The sequence below is a fragment of the Peromyscus eremicus genome, chromosome 13 (genome assembly GCF_949786415.1).
Source record: "Peromyscus eremicus chromosome 13, PerEre_H2_v1, whole genome shotgun sequence".
In the NCBI taxonomy this organism is placed as follows: domain Eukaryota; kingdom Metazoa; phylum Chordata; class Mammalia; order Rodentia; family Cricetidae; genus Peromyscus; species Peromyscus eremicus.
Window position 1 is genome coordinate 42,900,970 of NC_081429.1, and position 12,084 is coordinate 42,913,053.

The window sequence follows — 12,084 nt, forward strand, 5'->3', positions numbered from 1 at the left end:
AGAGAAATATGAGAAGTATCATGTGCCTGTTTTTTCTAGGCACTGAGTACAACACATAAGTGTAAACTTTATGGATAATGGGTTTATAATCATGACTGTTAACAAAAATCTTACTCTTGGATTATGCTTCAATTTAAGATTTGTTTTAATTATGTGGGGGGTATGTACACATTAATGCAGACCGTAGTTTCTTGACACATTAACTAATATAAGCATTAAATTGTCATCACTGATAAGATATTGGAAACAAAGCATGCCAGTTATAAAGGTTAGGGCTGGGGAATAGGCTCTGTCCTTGGAGCATTTGCTGTGAATTCATGAGGCCATGGTTTGATACCCAGCCCTAAATGGGTATAATATTTTCAGAATCTTTAAATTTCTACAATACTTAAAATGTACCTGGTATTTCACCAGTCTTATGGATAAATAATTTCTTTTAAGTTTGAAAACAAAGCTACCTATGTAAGTAGTAAACTTTTCCCCATACATTAAGACCAAAGCTATGAGCAACACAGGGTGATAAGAACACGAAATGAAACTTTTACTAGCATAAAATCAATAGATGACATAAAACACTGGAGGTTTAAAACATGCAAATATTGCTCCATTAGGCAATTTGTTATAATGTTAGATTAAAATTTTGATATTTCCCATTTACCTCCATTCATGACATTATTTTAATAAAGAGATAACAAAAGCAATTATTATAGTGTAGAGTGGAAAGAGTACAGAAAGAATAATCTGCAGAGGTAATTTCTTAAATTATTTTTTTAAAGTTACATATATCTTCATATTCAAAATTGAAGAAATATGAAAAGAATCACAAAATTGTCTTCTCACTCATGCCTACTTTGTTCAGCCATCTACTGGTGGCATACATTTTGCTCTTCTGAAAATAATTTCTGTAGACAAAAGATGCATGTTTATATGTCTGGCACATTCTTCACTCAAAGACACTTATGCTATGTGTTAGTTTTGATGGGTTAGTTAGCTTTCTGTTACTGTAAGACATACCTGAAAGATGGTAAATGTTAAAGGATAAACGTTTTATTTTGGCACACAACTTTGAATATTTCAATCATTGAGTGATTGATCCTATTGATTGAGGGCATGTTGCCAGGCAACCTATCATGGAATGGAGGACATGGCAGACAAAATCTGGTGGTACATAGAGGAGAAGATATACAGAGAAAGAAATCATGGAGCAATAATCCCATTGAGGAGGATCCCTTCTAATAATGTAAAATGTCTCAACAATCATCACTTCTTATAGTGTCCACTATTTTCAGATGGCACTGTGGGCTGGGAACAGTGTCATTAATAAACTAGATTTTGATACATATCAAATAAAAACAATAGCATACTACTTGAGTTTTTTTATTTGTAAAATCTGTTTAATCTGCACAATTATTCAGAGGTGGATTTTTCCAACACACAGGTACTCTGTTAACTCCTTCATATTCTGATTCTCTATGAACTTACAACATTCTAATGCATGATTTTCTTTTTTTTTAATCTACAGCTTTAAAAAAATAAATTTATTTATTTATTTTACATCCCTACCACGGTTTCCTCTCTCTCCTTTTGTCTCAGACCCTCTCCCCTGTCCCTCCTCTGTTCTCCCCCCAATCCACTCCTCTTCTCTTTCTGTTTAAGAAAGGGCAGGTCTCCCATGAGTATCAACAAAATGTGGCATATCAAGTTGCAGTAATACTAGGCACCTCCCCATGTATTAAGGCTGGGCAAGGAGTGCCAGTATGAAGAATAGGGTCCTGAAACCCTGTAAGAGTCGGAGACAGACCCTACTCCAACTGTTAGGAATCTCAAAAGAGGACCAAACTACATAACTGCAGCATCTATGCATAGAGCCTAAGTCAGTTCCCTGCAGGCTCCCTGGTTGTCAGTTCAGTTTCTGCTAGCCCCTATGAGCCCAAGTTAGTTGATTCTGTAAGTTTTCTTGTGGTGACCTTGACCCCTCTGGTGCCTTCAATCCTTTCTCCTCCTCTTCTGCAGGATTCCCCAAACTCTGCCTAATGTTTGGCTGTGGGTCTTCATTTGTTTCCATCAGATGCTGGATAAAGCCTCTCTGATGACAATTGGGCTAGACACCAATCTGGTCCCAGGAGATAACAGTTCAGGCTACATATTTAGTATTGCTAGGACTCTATGCTGGGGTCTTCTTTGTAGATTCATGAGATATTCTTTTGCACTAGGTTTTTACCAGACCCTGAAATGCCCCTCTTTCCAGTCATCTCTTTCAGTACCCCCCTAACACTCTTATCTCCCAACCCAGTCCCTCAAGTTCCCATCCCCACCTGCTCTCAGATCACTTACGAAATTTCTTTTGGTTCTTCTTCCCAGGGAGATCTGAATGTTCTCCTCCACCCCATGAACCCCCCTTGTTACCTAGTCTATCTGGGTCTGTGGATTGTAGCATAGTTATTCTTTATTGTACAGCTCATATCTACTAATGATTGAGTACATCCTATGTATGTCTTTCTCGGTCAGGGTTACCTCACTCCGGATGACTTTTTTCTAGTTCTATCTGTTTGCCTTCAAATTTCCTGGTGACATTATTTTTAACAGCTGAGTGATACTCCATTGTGTATTGTACCAGATTCTGACTATTACAAATAAAGCTGCTATGAACATAGTTGAGCGAGAGTCCTTGTGGTATGATTGAACATCCTTTGGGTATACGCCCAAGAGTTATATAGCTGGGTCTTGAGATAGATTGACTGTCAACTCTCTGAGAACCCACCATATTGATATCCGAAATGGCTGTACAAGTTTGCACTCCCACCAGCAGTGGTGGAGTGTTCCCCTTGCTTTGCAACCTCTCCAGCTAATGGGTGCTATCAATATTTTTCTTTAAATATTCCTCTGCCATTTGAGATTCTTCTGTTGATAGTTCTCTGTTTAGGTCTCTATCCCATTTTTAATTATATTTTTTTATGTCTAGTTTCTTGAGCTCTTTATATGTTTTGGAGATCAGATCAGCCCTCTATCAGATGTAGGGTTGGTGAAGATATTGTCTCATTCTGTAGGCTGCTGATTTGTCTTATTGACTGTGTCCTTTGCCTTACAGAAGCTTTTCAGTTTCAGGAGATCCCATTTGTTAATTGTCAATCTTAGTGTCTGTGCTATTGTTCTATTCATGAAGTTGTCTCCTGTGTCAATGTGTTCAAAACTATTTCTCACTTTTCTATCAGGTTCAGTGTAACCAGATTTATGTTAAGGTCTTTGATACACTTGGCCTTGAGTTTAGTTCAGGGTGATAGATATGGGTCTATTTACATTTTTCAACATGTTGACATCCAGTTATCCGGCACCATTTGTTGAAGATACTTTCGTTTTTCTATGAAGACCTGACCTTTTCTATACATGCATGTGTGCATGAATTTTCATAGGATTACTTCTTAGAAGTGGCAGTTGTAGAGTCACAGACTTGTGATCTTACACTTTGATAGAGATCACCAACACAAAATTATATTCTCTGAAACAATTACTGTTGCCAGGGGAAATAGGTGTTAATGCCCATTTTTTTATTCCTAGACTAAACAGCATATTAGCAACAAATTTTAGTCTTTATTAAATGCTCTATCTATCTATCTATCTTTCTTTCTTTCTTTCTTTCTTTCTTTCTATCTATCACATATCTACATATATATGTATATATCAGTATCTGGTTGTAGATTTAAATTAACTTACTTAATAGAAACAATGTTCTATGGCGGGAAGGTTTTGACAAGAATTTTCAACCAGATCCTAAACTAAAACTAGGTTACTACATGAAATTCATTCACTACAGTGTTTGCAGACAATATAAAAGAATTTCAAACTGAATCACATGATGCTGGGCTGATGTTGACCTGATATCTAAAATAATCAAGAATCAATGCTACGCTTCATATTGATGCAAAAGGGAGATGTGGGAGTCAGCAAAAGAGGTAGATACTGATGGCCTTTTCACAACCAATAGCTTCTTTGTTGTCAAACTTACAGGTGAACTGTAATCCTGGAGCTCTGCCTAGTGACTTTATTTCTTTATCTTTCCAGGCATGAGGGGCAATTTCAGACAGGCTTCCTCATAGCTGCTGGTTGTGTCTGGAGGCCACCAGCAGGACTTCCCATACTTATTATCCATTGAGACTTGCAAAATGCTCTACATCAGATTTTCTTCCTATGCCACCACTGGGCACTTGCCTTCAGTTACCTCTTCCATTATTATCATTATTATTTTTGTTTTGTTTTTGTATTAGAGACAGCATTCCTCTATGTATCCGCGGATGTCCCAGAACTCACTCTGTAGACCAGGCTGGGATTAAACTCAGAGATTTGTGGGCCTCTGCCTTCTAATTGCTGAGATTAAAGTCATGCGCCACCACACCAAGCTATTATTTTCAAAGTTTACTATTCAGTTTATCAAGATGATGCCAAATTTCCATACTAAAACTCATATATATATACATATATGTATATATATATGTATGTATGTATATGGCTCTTCATAATACTTTACCAAATAAAATTAACTCAGTCATTTGAACTGGTAATTTTATTTTTATCTCATTTTATATGTGTTTTTGTAGAATACAAAACATAGCAGTGTAGTTAGATTATGAACACATATAATATAGATTTATCTATAGATGGTGAATTCTCTGTGGTTGTGGTTTACAATGGAAAACTTTAGAAGTCACTAGAATAAGGAGGGATGTCTTCTCCCCAGTTTTGGTAAATTAAATTAGCCTTAAAGTTTTATAATGTTAAAAATCCTGAAACTTTCAATTTTTTGACTGTATGTGATTAGGACACCAAAAAATTTTAAAAAAATAGTCTTTATTCACCCAAATATCTCTTATTTTTATAATCGCATCTTTCAACATAGCAAGAAAGCATATAATCCTTTGTCTGTCTGTTCTAAACAACACTGTATACTTGGTCACAAGACAGTTTTTCTTAAAGGAAGTGATTTTTATTCCCTTCCCTTCCACAGAAGACATTGGATAATGTCTAAGCCTTTATACTGGCCACAGTGGGAGGAAGAGGAGGAATGTCAGCTCATACTAGGAGTTAGAAACCAAGATGGTGATAGACATTATAGAATGTACATGAGAGCCCTTCTTAGCTCTCCCAAGGCAGAAGCATTCTTCAGTACAAAGTATTGGTGCTTCTGGCTGAGCAAGCTTGCACCAGGTGTTGATACTCAATCAAGGCTGAGCCAATGAGGTTCTCCTCTTGAAATTCTGGATTTGAAACCAAAGATTCTAGTTACACTATTTTAGAATCTTGGGCTTTATAAGATAATAGTTGTGGCCCCGTCCCCTTTGGCCCATGTGTCTTAGTGACTAGAGAATGCCAGAATGAAGGTAGCAAACAGAGATCTGGAACAAAAAATAATATGTAACAATTTTTGACAACTTTTACCTCCTAGTTATCTGACTGGCATGAGAACATGATGTACATGAATTTTCAGTCCTTACGAAGCATGTTGTTTGCAAATACATGTCCGTGTGTGTGCGGTGTGTAATGTGTATGTGTGTGCCAATGTGAGTGTGGTGGCCAACCCCCATGTGTGCATGGAGTAGCCAGAGGTGTGTACTCAGTGTCTTCCTCTGTTGGTTTTTGAGGTAGGCCCTTTCACTGAACTGGAAGCTCCCCAATGAAGCAAGGCTAGGTGGCTAAAAGCTCCCAGGTCTTCCTGCATCCTTTCCCAAACTCTGGACTATAGACATGGATGGCCACACCCTGCTTTTGAATGTGGGTTGGTGAGGTTCAAAATTCAGGTCCTCATGCTTGTACAGCAAGCATTCTTACCCACTGTGATGCCTCCTCCAATGGAGTGGGGAGAAAGACCTTACTAAGAAACCCACAATTCTGTTTGCATAGAAAATTATAAAACACAATGTGATTAGAGTCACCTACTATTTCAGCATAGAAATTAAGCTCACTATAATACAGAATTCTTAATAGTCACCATTTCTGCTCCATATTCTATAAATTTTAAATAACTACTTATGCATATGTAATATATATATATATAATTTAGTATACCATACATTAGCATAGAATCTTGTAGACTATAAAGTATTTTCATTTTAAATGTCCTTTAAGATAGAATTCTTGCAAGGAGGACAATGATCTTTGTCCTATAAACTAGAGAAATAATTAAAGAGGTTGTCAAATTTATGTAGATGATATTCAGGTTTCAGGCTCTGATTTTGAGTCTGAGGACTGCTCTGTCTCTTGTACGCCACATTTCAGGGATACTCAAAGGCATGTTAGCTTGGAGTCAGTCATGTGATAGTTGTTGTTCTCTCTGCCATGGGTAAACAACTTCATTCTAAATATCAGTTACCACTTCAGTAAAATAGAAATGGTTATACTTACTTCCAGATGATTGGTTTCTTTTCAGAATTAAATTCTATGCAATATTAAAGTTGAAATACTTAAGCATTTTTGGGCATAGACCAAGGCCCCAATAAATATCAATCTGTCTCAAAGTAATTAAAGGAGGTATGTTGGAAAATTTTTTCTATAAGTGAATAGAATGATGTGGGAGATAAACTATGGAGCTCAGTCTAATCTGGAGATGTCTACTGATATCTGGTGTCTGGGTGGGACTGAGAAACAGGACTAGAGAAAGGGGAGACTGTTTGTCCTTGACTTTCATTCCTATCTTCCTCTTCATCTGAGTTACATAAGAGGTAATTTGCTTATCCATATTCAAACAGCAGAACAAATGCATTTTTGGAACTACTATGACACTTGTGTATTGTAACGCCTGAGTTTTATAATTATGAAAAAAATTCACACTTCTGTGAGAATTAGACTTCATGGAAGATTCTATAGGGATGAGAAACCCCCAGAGATTTCACAAGGGTGAATTATACACAACCCAGAATTCTAGTCTCTCATTAAATTTTCAGTAGTTCCTCTATGAACTAAGATGACTTGCAGTAAGGTTCACTGTATCATATAATAATCTTTGAAGCTTGTAATAATATTCTACTTAACTAATTAACCATAAGAAATATACATTTTCATATATGCAAGATGTGGTTTCATAATAATTTACAAATTACTTATTTCCCTTTGGCCAAAATAAATTCCTTTTAGTGAGAACTTTTCTGTAGGTTATTTTCTTTTGTCAAAAATTTCTTCATATCTTTAGTGGATTTTTTTTTTCAGACTTACAAAGTATTAAGAAAGGAAGGACAGCTATTCAAATTTCCTTCATCTCCATTAAGCAAACCCAAAGTTAGGGTGATATTTTACTGCCTCACCTTTCCATTGACTTACATAGATGTACCTTGTAGACAAATTTCTAAATGTTCTTATTAAATAAAAAACATGGAGCCAAATAGAGGGGTGAAAGCCTTGGAGAGATCAGGGAAATAGGGAGAGCCACCAGCCAGCCTTACCTCACCAACTCTGCAACTTCAAAATGCGAGCTACTTCCTGTAGCTGAAAATTTTTCTGTGTCCCACCCAGGCCCTGTGGTCAGGATGAATCTCTCCCACTTGCATTCCCCAAGTAAACACACAGAGGCTTTTATTAATTAAAACTGCTCAGCCATTACCTCAGGCTTACTACTGACTAGCTATTACACTTAAATTTAGTCCATTTCTGTTAATCTATATGTTGCCACGTGTTGTGTGGTTTTACCTGTGTGCCATTACATGCTGCTCCCTGGATGGTGGGCTGGCGTCTACTGACTCAGCCTTCCTCTTCCCAGAATTCTCCTTGTCTGCTTATCCTGCCTATACTTCCTGCCTGGCTACTAGCCAATCAGCATTTTATTAAACCAGTGTACAAAAGGATTATTCCACAGCATTTCCCTTTTTCTGTTTAATTAAAAAGGAAGGTTTTAACTTTAACATAGTAAAGTTACATATAACAAAACAGTTATCAAGCAAGAATTATAGTTATAATATCTAGTCTATTTGTATTTGGCAAAATCAAAGAAGATATCCTATGTATCCTATATTCGTGAGTCCAAGGTTTCATATCTACCCTATGTCCTATCAAAACCAAGGAAAACCATGATTATAACTATCTAGTCTTCAACTACATCAAAGACCTCAGAAGGATACAATATTGCCTAAGTAAATACAAAGAGCATTGTAAGCAACTTCCAAAAATCTAGAATGACAGAGACAGCTGCCTGCCTAGACAGTCATCCAAGGTTCCTCTGTAACATTGGGGCATCCATCTTCAGCAGCCCATAGGACTAGTCTCTCAGTTATTTTTTTTTCTGTGTCCTGTGGAATATCTGGCAGTTTCTTCTGTGAAGCAAGAATCTGAAGGACCATTTTGCCTTGAAAAGTTCAGTGGTCACCTTCCTGTGGGTCCTGCATGCACAGTTGATACAACGTTTTGTCAAGCAGAATAGTTTCTTGCCTAAATGGCTATTTTTGCCAAGAAGAAGATAAACTCTATATGGAGTGTCTTCGATGCTCATCTTTCTCTTTGAAGTAAATCAGTGCTGCCAGAACAGATATGGCTGATTGTCCAGAAAGTCTAAGTTTTTAAAACATTTTAAATATCATATTTATAGGTCTTTGATGTGTTTAAAGATTATCTACCTAATTGAATTATATCTATATATACCTAAAAAACTTAATATGACTACAAATTTGACTATCATAGAAGACTAATTATTAATCTGTATTTCTTAACTATCCATTACAGTTCAAATGAGTTACATAAACATAATACCTTAAACAAGAGTAGAAATATACATACAATATAACAAAATTAACCTTAAATTTGTATCAGTAAACTAAAATCTATACCAATGTAATACATTTTAAACAAGTTGCTCTTTAAATGTTGGTTCAACAATCCATCACTTTATCATATCATATCTACATCCTATATTTCCATATCAACTTCCTGTCTACCCATGCCTTTTTATGCCTTGCTTTTCTGCTCTCTCATTGGCTCTTAGCCCAGCAACCTCACTGTTTGTCTGTACAGACCTCCAGGTCTCTATGGTTGGTACTGGGATTAAAGGCATGTGTCACCATGCTTGACTGTTCCCTAGAATGCCTTGAACACACAGAGACCCTGCCCACTAAGTGATCTGATTGGATTAAGGGCGTGTGCTGTCTGACTTCTTTGTTTACTTAAAATGGCTCCTCCCCCCATACCAATCTCCAGGCAAGCTTTATTAAAGCACAAATAAAATACTGCCACATTTCAGCACAAATAAAATATCACCCCAGTACCTCCTGGCTGTTGTGTTAGAGATCAACTTGTGTAACTAAATGGAGAGAAGTCACAGTAAAGCTAAACAGCTCAGCTCAGGGAGAAGTTCATAGTAGTGAACAAGTTACTGGGTGAGATGAAGCAAGGGGGTGATGAGAGCTGCCAACGTTTCTGAATGGAGGCATGGGAAACAAAGGTGTCAGTCCATCATGTTTTCCTTGAAGAGAAGGCTGCAGGATTTCCAAAACTGGGGGAAAGTTTTGTGCTGTGTAAAAAGTAGTATCCATGAAATGAAAGTCCAGGGAGACTATATTGGCAAATAATTATAGATACAGGTTTATTTGTCCAGTGGACAGAATTTTAGAATTACATGAGTTTTTATTATAACTTAGTAACGCTCTACTAGTCATTTTGTACACTGGTTTGAGTGTCCAAGTTGCTTTGAAGACATGTTGAATAATTTAAGTGTATCCTCAGTAGCGTTTCCTGATGTTCTGATTATAAACTGGAATATCCTCTATCAACATAGAAGATTTTTTTCTAAATAAAATCTTCTAAAGAAATCATAGCCATGCTAAGAGATTTTATAAATATTAATGTAAGTAAATGATGCTTGTCCAATCTTACTAAGTATTCTGCTCTGATTTACCCATGAGTCTGATTTTCTGAACAACTTGAATTCATGCTCCTTAAATCCTTTTTTAATGCTAGAGCATGCTGACCCTAGAAACCTAACAAGAATATTTCTCACATCACTGCAAAGGGTCAAACACAACTTAGACTGGGATACTGAGAGATGCCTTACATGTGGAGAGGCAACTCCAACTTGAAAGTACTTTTAAGCTCAGTTAAATCATGCCTGCATTGCTCCACAGCACAGCTTAAGTAAATTGATTCAGTGGATTAATGTAGTCATGTCAGGGGAGACAAACTTATCTTCTATGTGAACGCTGAAGCTTATGGAAGTATTATTTAGTAAGCTTACGGGTAAGAATGACAACTCTCTCTATTCACAAGAACAGAATCCTGAGGTCTGAGCTGTATAGGTGTGGGTGTGAAGGAGACTAAGCTTTGAGAAATAAATAATAATGATTAAAGGAACAAAGCTATCTCTGTCCCCGAAAGATATATGAAGTGTGCTTATCACATTTAAACTAGACACTGCATGTCCCTTTTTCTCTCTAGTCACTGTATCGGGCCAGCTCTCTCTACTTGCCTATTATCAGGAGGGTTGGCGATTTCATTATACACTTCCCTTTTGTCCTCCTAGACCCAATGTCAGCTGGTCTAGTGACTGTATTTTGAGTGAGGATAGAGAAAAAGATGCATACATTAAACTGTTGCAGTTTGATTTTCCCAAACTTTGGATATACTTTGTATGAGAGTAGTCATAATTGTCTTCATTTACAGAGTTTATAAGTAGAATTTTCTAAGGTGATAGCCTTCGATACTAACTTTTCCAAATTCTAAGTTGTTTTTCAAATGTTATTTCTTACCTAGAAACAATTTGGAAAATATGTGTATTTAACAATAAAAATAAAATGTGCTTGTCTCCTGAATTGAAGTATTATACTATAAAAATTGAAGAGAAAATTCATGTTCCTGCTGCTAGACTGAACAGACATGATACTTTTCCCTATTTATCATTAAACTAATGATAATTTTAATACAGGGTACCTTTAACTGTGGAAGTTTCCACCTACATTTCATTTTTTAAAGAAGTCAATACGCTATTAAAAATTGTGAATGAGGTACTTAATATATTGATAAAATAAAATATTATTCCAAACAAAATTTTATATTATTTTTTCTGTGAAGACTCTATAGATTATACTAAGAAAATTGGAAGGTTAACAAGTTCTCCATACTTTCTTATGCTTAGACATGAGGAAATCACTCTTCAATGACAATGTATTGAGACTTTTTTAAAAATAGGGAAAAGAAGAAAACCCAAGTCTTAGTTTGCTTAGGAAAATATTAGAAATACAACTTCTTACATTTGTTATAAAATATAACTATAACAGCATCAAAATGGAATATTTAATGGTATTAAATAGTTAATAAACACAAAGGAGGTTGTTTTTTTCCCAAAATTATAATCAAGAAAAAGTAACACCTCAGAATTAAGTTGTACTTCTGTCACCGCAAAAATCTGAAAAGCTCTGTAAATTGTGAAACTCAAATGATAAATTGTGAGGATAATAAACAAATTATACTTGTGTGCATGCATAAACTTATTAATTTATCATAGTAAATTGTGTTTACAGTCTTTTGTGAAACAAATGTTATTTTAAAGGGAGGTGCCAATGTGGTAAATATCCAATTAGAGCATAGCAAAACAAGTGGGAGCTAATGGGGAGTGGAGAAAGAGCTGAGCCAGCACCCCTGATCAATCAGGGGAACAGCAAACCTTTGTTAGGAGCCAACATCTTTAATTAAAACTCTTGTATTTTACTAATAACTTTGCATGTCTATAAGCTTTCTTATTGATTTCAATTATTTTCTATTTTCCCTTTCTTGAATTTATAGTTTCTGGAGACATTGTAAAATTAAGGGAAACATCACAAGGCACTAATTACTTGTACACATTCAACATTTTAAGCACTGAGTCAATAATTCACTTGAAGAACACGGGAACAAGTTGATATTAGTTATGGTATTATCAGAACATTCCTAATAGATTTGAAGGAAGACTTTTTTTCTATTTAACTATAGCAGGTACCTTTATCTGAACTAGGATATAGATGATGATGCAGTGTTATTGAGGAGATCTTGCTGAATGTCATGCTAAGGTATAATACCACATATAACTTTGGGACTTTTCTGTGGACACTCTGGCATGAAGTGAGAGATGAGATTATATCATGG

The 12,084-nt window shown here is 35.9% G+C and overlaps 1 protein-coding gene across 1 annotated transcript in view; it reads left to right on the forward strand.

Annotated features, from left to right (window-relative positions):
- Erbb4 (erb-b2 receptor tyrosine kinase 4) overlaps positions 1 to 12,084 on the forward strand; it is a 708,187-nt gene that overhangs the window by 357,800 nt on the left and 338,303 nt on the right. The gene's annotated exons all lie outside the window — the stretch shown is intronic.